Here is a 13,421-nt window from a genome sequence, read left to right as displayed (position 1 = left end):
TTGCGGATACAAAAACTAATATCAAAAGAGTGTTTCCGGTGGTGAACGAAGGGAACGTTGTCAATCCAGTTGAGTTGTATAGAAAATATGCTTGTCTTAGGCCAAAAAATGTACCACATGATTATGTCTTCATCTCTTATCGTAAAGGAAAATGCACCGTGCAACGAGTCGGCATTCATTCATTTGGGAAGATGCCATCGATTGTAGCAGCATTTTTAAAGTTGTCGAACCCAAACGAATATACAGGTCATTGTTTCCGACGTAGTTCTGCTACTCTTGCTGCAGATGCAGATGTGGATTTTACATCGCTGAAACGCCTAGGAGGTTGGAGGTAAAAATTTTAATATTTTCCGATCTTGTTCTAAACAACAATAATTATTTAGGTCGTCCACAGTGGCCGAAGGTTACATAGAAGAATCTATTGAGAAAAAGAAGAAAGTTTGCAAACTGCTAATGGGGGAAAAGAAAATCGCGACCACTTCCACGGATGTATTACCAAGTACATCATCGTTCGCATTTACTCCACCTCATCAGAAAGTAAATTTACCTGCCAATGGAGGAGTCGTTTCGATTGCAGATGCAAGTTTTCAAAATGCACAAAATTGTTCATTTCATTTTTATTTTTCCAAATAACTTAGCTTTTGATATTGTTAGTATTTAATAATTTAAAATCAAATACAATGGAATAAGAAACCATCTATATATTTTAAAAATCATTATCGCAAACTTACCTTAGTAAGTAAATAAGTTTCATCACTAGCCGTGGCCAAAAAATCACCGATCTCTTTTATGGACAAAACCTTAGACTTTTTAGGCTCGTAACCAACCGAATTCCTCTTCAAAAAAAGCAATAAGTTTTGGAAATTTGTCAATATAAATATCTTCTTTAACACTTAACACTGCTCTCAGCATGGAATATTTCGACCAAATTGACCAGATGGTTTGAATGTTTGTGACTGTAATTTAAGAATATTTTAATTTAAAAGCCTCTTTAAATAGGTACCTAGGTACTTACTTTAAACAAATAACTTAGCTTTTGATATTGTTAGTATTTAATAATTTAATTATAAATATATGTATAATTTTATGTGATTTTGTGACAAATTTCGAATGACAAAATAAAACAAATTAAATAACGAATTTAGACATTTTGTCCATAAAGGTTGCCATGACGACCTTTACGGCCTAGGCCGAAGAAACATTTTACGGACTGAAATGAGTCCGTAAAATAGCTGTTTTGGGAGCGTATGACAAAAAAATATTAAATTCAGATTATAATGTGTGGAAAATGTTTCTGGGACTGAATAGAAGGAATGAAGTATTATACAGGTGAGTGTATTTTGTTCACTCACGGGCATTACTGGGATTTGTATGGGAGTAGTTTAATATTATTTAGTTAACAGTTATTGAGCTTTAGTAGTAGATAGAGAAGGGTATTTTAGTATTACTTTTGTATGTGTGTGTGTTTTATAGTAGACAAGTATTTAACAAAGGGCATTTTAATATTGTTTAGTTAAAAGATAGATGTTTATCAAAGAGTGTTTTAGTGTTATTTATTAGAGATACGTAATGGACAGCTATTTATCAAAGAGTATTTTAGTAATATTTATTGGGTGTGATTTATAATACCTGGCAAATTATCAAATGGTATTTAGTATTATTATTTTGGAGTGTTTTATATTTTTACGTATGACTCAAATTGTTTAACAACAATATTAAGCTATGTCGCTTTGTGGCCATCCCTTTTGTGCGTGGGAAAGACGCCTTGTCGCTTAGCTGCGGAACAACAATATTAAGCTCTGTCGCTTTGTGGCCATCCCTTTTGTGCGTGGGAAAGACGCCTTGTCGCTTAGCTGCGGAACAACAATATTAAGCTATGTCGCTTTGTGGCCATCCCTTTTGTGCGTGGAAAGACGCCTTGTCGCTTAGCTGCGGAACAACAATATTAAGCTATGTCGCTTTGTGGCCATCCCTTTTGTGCGTGGGAAAGACGCCTTGTCGCTTAGCTGCGGAACAACAATATTAAGCTATGTCGCTTTGTGGCCAACCCTTTTGTGCGTGGGAAAGACGCCTTGTCGCTTAGCTGCGGAACAACAATATTAAGCTATGTCGCTTTGTGGCCATCCCTTTTGTGCGTGGGAAAGACGCCTTGTCGCTTAGCTGCGGAACAACAATATTAAGCTATGTCGCTTTGTGGCCATCCCTTTTGTGCGTGGGAAAGACGCCTTGTCGCTTAGCTGCGGAACAACAATATTAAGCTCTGTCGCTTTGTGGCCATCCCTTTTGTGCGTGGGAAAGACGCCTTGTCGCTTAGCTGCGGAACAACAATATTAAGCTATGTCGCTTTGTGGCCATCCCTTTTGTGCGTGGGAAAGACGCCTTGTCGCTTAGCTGCGGAACAACAATATTAAGCTATGTCGCTTTGTGGCCATCCCTTTTGTGCGTGGGAAAGACGCCTTGTCGCTTAGCTGCGGAACAACAATATTAAGCTATGTCGCTTTGTGGCCATCCCTTTTGTGCGTGGGACAGACGCCTTGTCGCTTAGCTACGAAACAATATTAAAATATTTAACTATTTTATATACTCGATTATGGTGATGTGATCATGTGCGTTTTCCAGTGATGCTCAAGTATATTTTATTTTTATAGATTGCAAATTGCGTGATCATAGAGTGAGAGCATTACACAAGTGTCCCGGCATCTAAGGTGAGTTTAGCTTCTTTTGTTTATGTTGTTTGAATATTAAATTGATATTAACACCATTCATATATTATGCTATATAAACAAAAAAAAATATTATATTTTTCTTACGCGCTCTTACACAAGATAAAAATATAGTGAATTCCCGACAAGCTGTCATGGAGGGTTGGTCAACGGGATTCAAACTTCCGTCTGGAAAGGGACGCAGGCTTATTATAACCCATACAGGCAGTGAAAACGGATTTTTGGATCAAGGATTATTGGAATATCAATCTAATTCAAGCAAAGACTACCACGAAGAAATGACGGCTGATGATCGAATATATTCCCCAGAATTCAGTTATTGTAATGGATAACGCCAGCTATCATTCTCGATTAGTAGAGAAGCTTCCTACAAGTTCATGGAAAAAAGCGGCGATAATTGAGTGGTTGCAGTGTAAAGCCTTAAATTTCGATGATGACGAAAAAATAACTTTTGCAAATTGTTAGACAGCATAAAGCAAAGTTTAAAAAATTTGTAATCGATGGGATGGCAAAAGGTAGAGGTATTATTGTACATCGCTTACCCCCTTACCATTGTGAACTGAACCCAATAGAGCTTATATGGGCACAAGTCAAAGGTTATGTTGCCAGGAACAATAAAACTTTTAAACTTCAAGAAGTACGACAACTTTTGATGGATTCATTGGCGAATGTGACTGCCGAAAACTGGCAAAGCGTCATAAAACAGAAATCGAACCGTTAATTATTAACTTAGGACAAGACGATTCTTCAGATTTCTCTGATGAAGAATTTAATTAACAATGCTGTATATACGAGTATTATAGTTAAAGTAATGTTCACCTGCAATAGTTTATTATTATTTTTTTGATTTTTTACAAGAATAATATATGTGTGTATATAAATTTTAGTGCATAATTACTTTGTATTTTCATTATAATAATAATTATAATAAACGTTAAGTAAAACATCATAAATAAAAAACCTGTTTTACGATTATGGCTTCATTTGCATTTTATAACCTATTGTTATTTGACCGACTACAGGGTGGTTTGGGTCACAATTTCTTTCTTCTTAGTCTAAATACAATGCAAAACATAAATAAGAGATAAAATTTGTTGACACACCCGACCTCCGTTTTCCGTTTATTATAGGCGCTCTGTGCTCTCAGCTCCATTGGAACTAACTTTAGGCAGCATAAATGAATGAATTTATTCTGTTCTTAGGTTTTTAATGAAGTATTATTTAATTATTGTTTAAAATATTATTTGAAAAATAACTGACTCTTACAATATTAATTGATACAGGTGCAGGAATTTCTATTTTTAAAGAAAACACAGTTAAAAAATCTCCACAAAGAATACCAGAAAATGTTTGAATTCAAGGAATTACTGACGAGAAATCTATACTAATATATAAAATCCTTAAGTGACTGACATACTGATTTATCACGACCCTGCTCAAACCACTCAACGTAAGAAGTTCAATTTTGGCATACATTGATTCTAGGGTGTAGAGGTTCGATAAGAAGGGATTTTTCGAAATTCCAGTTCCAAGAGGGTGAAACCACCCTTCAAATATTACAATATTTTTTATTTATAAGTTTCCGAAAAAACCCTTAAACACGTATATTTTATTTTGTTTTTTTACATATTTTAAGATTTTTTAACAATGTGTACAGGGTGTTTCGAAAAATCTGGTCATTGATTAATCAGGATCCTGCTTAAATCGCTTGACTTAAAGAGCTGATTTTTGGAAAACAGATTGACTTTAGGGTGTAGAGGTTCGATAAGAAGGGATTTTTCGAAACTCGAATTCTAAGGGGGTGAAACTATCCCTCAAATATTAAAATATTTTTTATTCAAAAACCGGTGAGTTTTTCGGAAAAACTCTTAAACACCTATATTTTATTCGGTTGTTTTACATATTTTAAGATTTTTTATAAATATTACAATATTTGTTATTTAAAAAACGGTTAGTCTTTCAGGAAAACGCTTGGACAGGCATAATTTATTTGTTTTTTTTACATATTTTGAAATTTTTAAAAAATCATACAGGGTGTTCCAAAAAGTTCGGTAATTTCTTAACCACGATTCTGCTTATACTGCCTGACGTAAAAAGCTTATTTTTGGCAAACGGATTTTTCGAAAGTCAAATTCCAACGAGATGAAACTACCCCTCAAATATTACCAAGTTAGATAATAATATCGCCATATTGCTTTTTCTCATGCTGTTTGTATGTTAATGAAAATTCTTGCTTTGCTTTATCATCACCATTACAAATGATTAATTCGACGCGAACGAAGCCGCTAGTACGCGCTGGTTATTAATAACTCAGTCTACTTTAATTCCTTTTAAAACAAATGATCCTCACAAAGTTTTTATTTACAACTTAGATATAGACTTTGACGGAATCTTAGGATCAGATTTCCTTGAACATTATAAGATTAAACAAACTTACCTAAGTGAAGTTTGATCATAATTATATGACCGCCTCTTCCGAATAGATCACTATGTAGTTCACTCTCTCGCCGTAAGGTGGAGCCACGCATTTTAAAGCCAAACAAAAAATTGTGTCGATCCATACCCTTTCCCGGAATATATCAGGCCGGGCCGTCTTCAATTCATTACTTCAAAGCGGGAAACTGTTGCGATAGAATAGATCACGGGTTCCGGGAGGGAGGGAGTGATCTATTCGGAAGAGGCGGTCATATAATTATGATCAAACTTCACTTAGGTAAGTTTGTTTAATCTTATAATTATATTTCCCGCCTCTTCCTCTTAGATCACTATGTAGATGTTCAAAGTAGAGCAACCAGTTTTAGTAAGGAATAAATAAAACCTATCACTAGAAAACTTTATTTATTCTGGTAAACAAAAAATATATATATATATATATATATATATGTTATAAATTTTTAAAGAAAAAACCCCCTAGATTATACTTCTTTTCTAGGCCAACTTACGCACTAAATGATTATACTTAATAACAAATTGTCCTTAATAGTAAATTTAAAAATATATATTTATATTTGAAGGGATTTAAATAATTATTCTAGGGAATTTTAAGGTTGTATTGCTTATTGCATGACAATTATTGCTTGCGCAAAATTATCAGGGGTCATTAGAGGCCTGTTAAAAAATTTTGCAAACACTTGAGATGACTCGTGCCACCCTGCTATATTACGTATCGTATCGATGTTACCCCTGTTAATAGCTGCCAATATGGAGGCGTGTCTGGTACTATGCGCCGTAAAAAACAGATGTATCAATTCCACTCTTATTTAAGACCCAACGAATCCACCGACTGATAGACTGAGTGGTTGCTTCTTTATGGGGTTTTTTGTAAGTGAGGAAAAGTCGTGAAAGTTCCTGTCTGTTTGCCTTTAAAACAGCGGTCTTGTTTCTTGTATAGCACTTCGCAAGTACATACTTTTGGTTCTTTTTTTTTTTTAAATTATTAAAAAATTTTTTTTTTAATTCTAAAATAATTAATAAGAGTTGGTATTTCTATTGGGAGCCAAGTTGTCTTAATTCTTGGCTTGGAACTTTTATTTCTATTTCTATTTCATCTTTTTCCGATATTTTGATGTTTCGAACTTCTATTAATGAAAATGTTTGTACCCTGTGTGCCGTTATCAAGGCCATTACCTTCGATAATTTACGTGTCAACATTTCTCAACTAATTTTTTCATTAGTACAAGTCCTGCATAATTCCATAACTGTCGGATTCCATAAGTTGTACTCAGTAAAGGTGGTCGCTCTTTGCAAATTTGCAATCACCCTTAAAAATCTTTTAATTCTGATAACTTCAACAGACTCCAGGTATTATTAGTACCGCAAGAGAAAGTGTACAGTGTTGAATTTCAGCTATAAATGTTTACTGTTTTAGCAGGATTGCAAAAATACCACCATAATTTTAATCCATTTCCATATTGTTTTATCGATGACTCAATGTCAAAGATGATATCTCTCAATAGTCTCTTCTGGAACCTCTAACAATCCTGTCTAAAATGTCCTGCCGGATAAGAGACCTGCTTCCAGGGAAAGGTTGGTATATAGAGCATGGGGTGTCCTATCAATGCATAGTTATAATTGAGCATTAGGAGCAAAAATTAATGACTTTTTGATAAGTAGAGACTGAAATAACGGACCAGAGTTGACTTGGCCACCAGGGAACCACTACGATACCCTCATCTTATCAAATTATTGTAATTATTTTGCAGGAGTAATTATTTTGCATGAAAGTATAGTTTGCCCATAATACTATAAATGCTCAATAATTTCAGCCCTAGGATCTTTAAACTAAGAAGCAAATCTGCTACACTTTGCATTAATTCTGGAAGCAATTAAGTCAACTTCGGCGTTCGAACATGGCAAAATATTTTGAACCATAATTTGCAATCGTAAATCCAGTTTCAGTATCTAGGCAACGAGATTCTTTATCAGCACTAAAATCTTTGTGACTTGGTATAAGAAGCAAAGATAACTAAGTTGCGCTGTTCACACCACTCCAACATTTCCCTAGCAAGACTGTTAAAATGTGGGAACTGAATGCCACCCATTCTGTATATATATGAGATAGCCATGAAGTGTAGCATTATTTATCCTGCAATAATATTTCAAATTAACAAGATTATTCGCAAAACATTTTAGCCTTAAAAAATGTAAACTCGCTAAAATACTTTATGATTTTCATATTTTATCTTTTAGACCAAAAACCTGACACTTATCCCATTGCGTTTTAAAACGCCCCAATCCGTGAGGGAACTATGACTGAAATTTCTAGTTTACGGGTAAAACTATGAAAAGTATTTTTGCTAGAAAGGTGATCTTTCCACCACATAAGGTCAGTTAAAATATCAGAAGTAATTTTTATTCCATGTTTATAAGACCCATATGACTTTTTAGAGCTTAAATTCCTCCTTCGCTATTTTGGTATAAAGCCAATCATATTTGATATCTGGGCCAGCCGCGATAAAATCCCGATCAATTTCGCAAACTCTCGAATGGTAAGTTTAACACTATTTTCAACTATCAACAGTATTAAAAACTAAAGGTATTTAATATTAATACATGGAACAAAAACGCTCTTCTCCGAATTAATTATAAATCCTAAATCTAGCAAAATTTGCTTTGTAACAGTTATATTTAATAGACATTCTTCATAAGTAAATGCCCATTAATAGAAAGTCATCAATATATAACACCGATAGCAATAATGTAACCGAATGAACTATTAAAATAGACATTCACATTTATTGTTAATTAACATGCCATTTAAAGAAGAAAAGTGACAGGTTGTTACATCTTCGCAATTTATAGTTGTATGATACTCATATGTTTACATCCTAAATTATAGGGTGGCCTTTTACACAATTACTTTTTGCTCTATAGGGGAGGATCATTAAAAACGACTGTAGATTAAAACCAAATTATGGAATATTCCTTAACGAGTAACAAAGACGGTTTCTATGCTTATATTTTAACGAATATCTTAAATTATAAGTGTTGCACTATGTCAGTTATTTTACTTATTTTGTTTATTTTTGAATACAACTATAACTTGTGGTTGAATAAACAACATTTAAATAGCTTACTTCTTAACTCCACATATAATTCTTGTTCTTATCTAGAAATTTCACCATCACAACAATTTGTTCGGCTAGTTTTGTCTCCGATAACTGTAATATAAAATATAATTAATATCACATTAATTTGACTGATACAACTTACCTTTGCTTTCTACAGTAATTACTAGCTCGTTATTAGGCTTGTGCTTGTCTCAAGAATATTTTTTAGACGTATATCTTTGGAAATTCATAAACATAAATCAGATATATTTATCCTTTGTTTATTTTCAACGTCATGGAAATGTTAAGCCTACAATATATACATTGATTAAGAATATTATTAGGTATTTTTCCTATGTAATAATCAATTTGATTTAGATTTGAAGAGTATATATGTCACTGTTACTTATTTAGATATTACTGCATTTTTTTGTACATTTAAATCTTGACAATGATTGTTTTATTGGTTTAGGATATCCCGGCTGCGTCTCAAAAATGACTCACCCCTATAACTTTTTTTATTTTTTTAGTTTAAAAAACGAAATTTGGTATGTTAGTATATGACATAAATTAGTATTGATTGACGTATTCAATTGTTTTCGGTCACTTCCTGTTTCACCGGAAATGACTACAACTGTTGATTTTTAAATGGCACCCTCGGTATTTTTTTACTTTATTCGATAGAAAATAACACTCTGAATTAAATGGCATAGCATATGTCAACTTTTGACATTTTCGCATATGGTTTATTTGAAATTATAACTTGCGGTTCGTAACGAAAATTTTTGACTCGAAATACCAAGTGTAAAATTCTTTTTCGAAATATACTAATGAGCCACCATCGTTCCACTTGAAAAAATTGAGATATGATTGAAAATACGATTTGAGCATTTTCTAACTGGCCAGGTGAAGACACTAAAACATTAGACGATCAAATCAATTTTTTCAAGGCTCCTTGATTAAGAATTAGCCTTTTTAACATAGCCATGGCACTCTAGATTGAATTTTAAAATACAATTTTTTATTAAGCGAGAAAGTTGACATATGATATGATATTCTATTCAGAATCTCATTTTCTATCGAATAAATTAAAAAAATATCGAGAGTGTCATTTAAAAATCAAAAGATGTAGTCATTTCCGGTGAAACAGGAAGTAACCAAAAACAATTGGATGTGTCAATCAATCCTAATTTATGTCATATACTAACATACCAATTCTCGTTTTTTATCTGAAAAAATAAAAAAGTTATAGGGGTGAGTCACTTTTGAGACGCACCCGTTATTTTTATTAAACAAATCTTGTACATTTTGGATTTTGATTAACACGCTTTTTCTTTATGCTTCCCTTTTCATATCTTGTGCTAGTTGGAAGGTGTTTTGTAACGGGACACTGGTATAGTAATAGGCTGTCGTTATTAACGTTGCAACCCGTTATAAATTTAAGGCGACTCTCGTTATAGTTGTTAAAAAATCGCGACATAGCATTCACAACATTAGTCTAATAACTATGGTTAAAAATGCCAATACTTTTGTCGCGGGTTTATTTCTTAATAGAATACACTGGATACACTAGGTTTATAACAGAACGTCAACGGATTATAATAAACGTATCTCTTTAAAATAATAAAGGATTATAATAGACGTATGATAACTCATTAGCGTATTTGAAAACGGCATATTTTAAGAATAATTTGGCACCACATACTCAGTATTTCGAGTCAAATTGTTGTTATATTTACTGTCGTGGCACTCTAGATTGAAATTTGGCATACTGTCTTCTATTCAGAATGTCATTTTCTAACAAGTACCGAGGATACCATTTAAAAATCAAAAGTTGTAGTCATCTCTTTTTTTTCCTCGAAAAAATAAAAACGGTAGCCACTTTTCAGAATCATCCCACAGTATTAATTCAAATAACTTATTTCAATTTAAAAATACAGTAAATTCAAACCTAGCTCTAGATAACAAACCTTTGTCTTAGGCCCTACATCTACCTGAAACCCTTAACGTCTTGTCTTTGTTCCAGTTACGACGTGCGAGGTCCTTACATAACGAGGCCCAAGCACTGGCGCGGTGAGAACCTGGAGGCCAGGGCCCTGTTCCAGCGCATCACCAACCCTTCCAGCCTCAACATGGACAACGTCAGCGAAGCCGACGAGGGTGAATATCGCTGTCGGATAGATTACTTGAAATCGCCCACGAAAAATCTGCGGGTGCGGCTGGATGTCATAGGTGAGTGTCGTTTTCTTGCTGGGGGTCTGATAAGTAATAATCCTTGTATTTTGTTTGTAATCGTCTTAGGATCGTATTTGAATGACGTATATTATTATCTGATATTAATTTGTCAGGGACACTTATAGTTTTGTAACTAATATCTGCCCATATTGCTGTGAATCTACATTTGATACAAAATATTCTTAATACAGAAAATAACTTCTTTTAGATTAATGACCGCGACTTTATAGGTAGATGTATTGTCCCCTTTATTTGAGTTATAACTCATCATACAGATCTGAGACGGTTTTACAGAGGTTAGTACTCCTCGGATATTGATAGTACCAACATTTATGGCATGAATGGTTGTCGTCTCGGCGCACTCAATGATGGGGCGTTCTATGGTGTTTTCCCATTTTCCTCACATAATTCCCATTCGCTGTTGTTTCCTAGTTTCAATCTACTGAGGCCGAGGAGTGTCCCAGTATTGGAATTACATGTACATTTTTTTAGCAGTCGCTGACAGTCTTACGGCAGTCGCCTATAATAATTACATGGCAGTCTTCTTTGCAGTCATTGGCAGTAACTTTTTTTAACCAAGTGAGATACCTCTGGACCGAGGCGTTTAATGGGGAGATTAAAAATGTCCTGTGAAATACCGGAAATCAAGGAACATCTTTGATTTTTCTCGGTCGTAAGTTCAGAGAAATTTCTTCCCCTGTCTTTGATATTTGGAGGATTCCCATTCCAGATTACGGATAGAGTCCTCAAGGTTGGGAACCAATATTATGGCCCAGTTAGTGAAGTGTTTGCTCCTTACACAGAGAAGACCAGGCTACTAGTAACATAGCAAGTTGCCGGACGAATTTACATTTACCCGTTTTGCGTTCGTACTCGAGATTGCCGGCTAGTCGGCTGGTCAGGCAGTACGCAGTTGCAGTTGTGCTTGGACGGGTCGGTCGTGACAGACTAGGAATACGACATGAGGAGTGCCGAGTATTTATTATTTTTATTTTAAGTGTTTACCTTCACTTAAGGTAACATTTAAAATGAAAATACTTAAATATTTATTATTTGAGTGTGTTTACAAGCCAAAACTAAAAATAGATAAATTCTCTAAACCCAAAAAAAAAACTAAAATATTACTCTAAATAAGAAAAAGTTATAACAAGTGTTCAAAAAGACCATCTTCTTGTGCTAGACAGAAGCCTAGACGGTCGTAAAATCCCCGTCTGACATTGGCTAACATATTAGGGCTAATAGTTTGGAAGCCTCTCGTATTTTTACTTGAAGCTCATCCAGGTTATTAGCCCTATTATGACCATACACTTTGGATTTTACATAACCCCACAAAAATAAGTCATTGGGAGAAAGATGTGGTGATCTAGCGGGCCACAAAATAGCTTGTCCATGTGTTTCATATCCACTAATTAAACGGTTGGGAAAAGTATTGTTCAAATATTCTTAAACGATACGGGTATTGTGGGCAGGACAACCACCTCAGCAATTTGATTACTTGAAAACGTGGGATTTTGATCCGCGGTAGCACAAATGAACACTTGCTTTAACTCCTGTTCTTCATTAATCAACACGTCAGGCTTTTTGTGTTTTTGTGAGAACACGTACTCATGTGTTTCAAAATTATTAATAACTCTTGATACAGTAGGTAAAGATGGAATTGGCCTGTTTACAGTTAAGTTTGTGGAAAAATTGTTTGGATCTTCCGATAAGACCTATTTTGGAAATACCATTTTACAATTTGAATTTTCTCACGAACTTCGTAAACATCCATTATTTTACTTAAAAAATAAATTTTACACGAGAACTGTCGCGAGAATCCATGTATTCGTTTAGGCTATTAAAACACGAATATATACAAATTCTGAAACATTCTTATCACATATTTACCTATTTTTATTTTATCGCATTTTTTCGCCTGCTTTTTATCCGGCGGACGGGTATACGCTAATTTGTCCGGTTCTGCTTATGTTACTACTACGGTAGTCCGGTCTGTATAGCTAGATTGTTTGCTTTTTCATTTCCTTGGTGGACTAGTACCCAGACTAGAACTTTTTTCTTTGTCTTCTATGTTTAGCTTATCTAGGCATTCTTTGGCCAAATTCGTATTTATGGTTATTTGAGTTAATCGCTTTTAAAGCTGCTTGACTCTCGGATAAGATGATTGTTTCTTGTTTCCGATAGTTCCTATCTAAGATACGCCTCTGTCGATAGCATAGGTTTCTGCCTCAAGGATGCTGGGGTGCCCATTAATTCGGAGTATTTACTTTTCGGCCTAAATACTCCTATTCATGTTCCTGCTTTGGTTTTGAAAAACAACTTCTTATATTGTTTATATATTATTACGCATTTTTTTGTTAAAATATCTTTTTTATTGTATTGAAAGGAGCAAAAACTTCTTTTGATGTACGTACCTCAAGGCAAAATTCTTGCTCTGCAAAAGTTATGTCGTATCCACTTTTGGATCCATCAATAAACAGCGCAATTTCTAATTTCTGCAATAGTTTCTTAGTCTACCACTCCTTTCTGGTTGGAATTCTGACTAGAAAGTTCTTGTCAAACTCCCACCTTGATAACAGATAACCTGATGATCCAGCAATAATATCCTTCAATAATTTTCTAAGAGTATTGCTGTACCCACCGAGTATCTCCGTCCAGCAACCAGTTTCCGAGAGTCTGGTTACACTACTAGAGGCCAGATTTTTTTATATAAAGCTTGGGAGCATGTTTAAAGCATATGTGGGCGTCAATATTAATGCTGCCATAATGCACGCACATATTACTCTATACCTTTCCTTAAATTGTTTAAGAATATTTGAACAATACTTTTCCAACCGTTTAATTAGTGGATATGGAACTATCTTGTGGCCCGCTAGATCACCAGATCTTTCTCCCAATGACTTATTTTTGTGGGGTT

The 13,421-nt window shown here is 34.3% G+C and overlaps 1 long non-coding RNA gene across 1 annotated transcript; it reads left to right on the top strand.

Annotated features, from left to right (window-relative positions):
• The first annotated feature begins 1,294 nt into the window (after positions 1-1,294).
• LOC115882892 lies at positions 1,295-2,705 on the top strand. The gene is made up of 2 exons (XR_004050287.1): positions 1,295-1,329; positions 2,649-2,705. It is a non-coding gene; the product is annotated as an uncharacterized LOC115882892 (long non-coding RNA).
• Positions 2,706-13,421: the final 10,716 nt, after the last annotated feature.

This window comes from Sitophilus oryzae, unplaced genomic scaffold (assembly GCF_002938485.1).
Source record: "Sitophilus oryzae breed Bouriz unplaced genomic scaffold, Soryzae_2.0 scaffold_179_pilon_pilon, whole genome shotgun sequence".
Taxonomy (NCBI): Eukaryota; Metazoa; Arthropoda; class Insecta; order Coleoptera; family Curculionidae; genus Sitophilus; species Sitophilus oryzae.
This window is presented reverse-complemented; position numbering and strand designations above follow the sequence as displayed.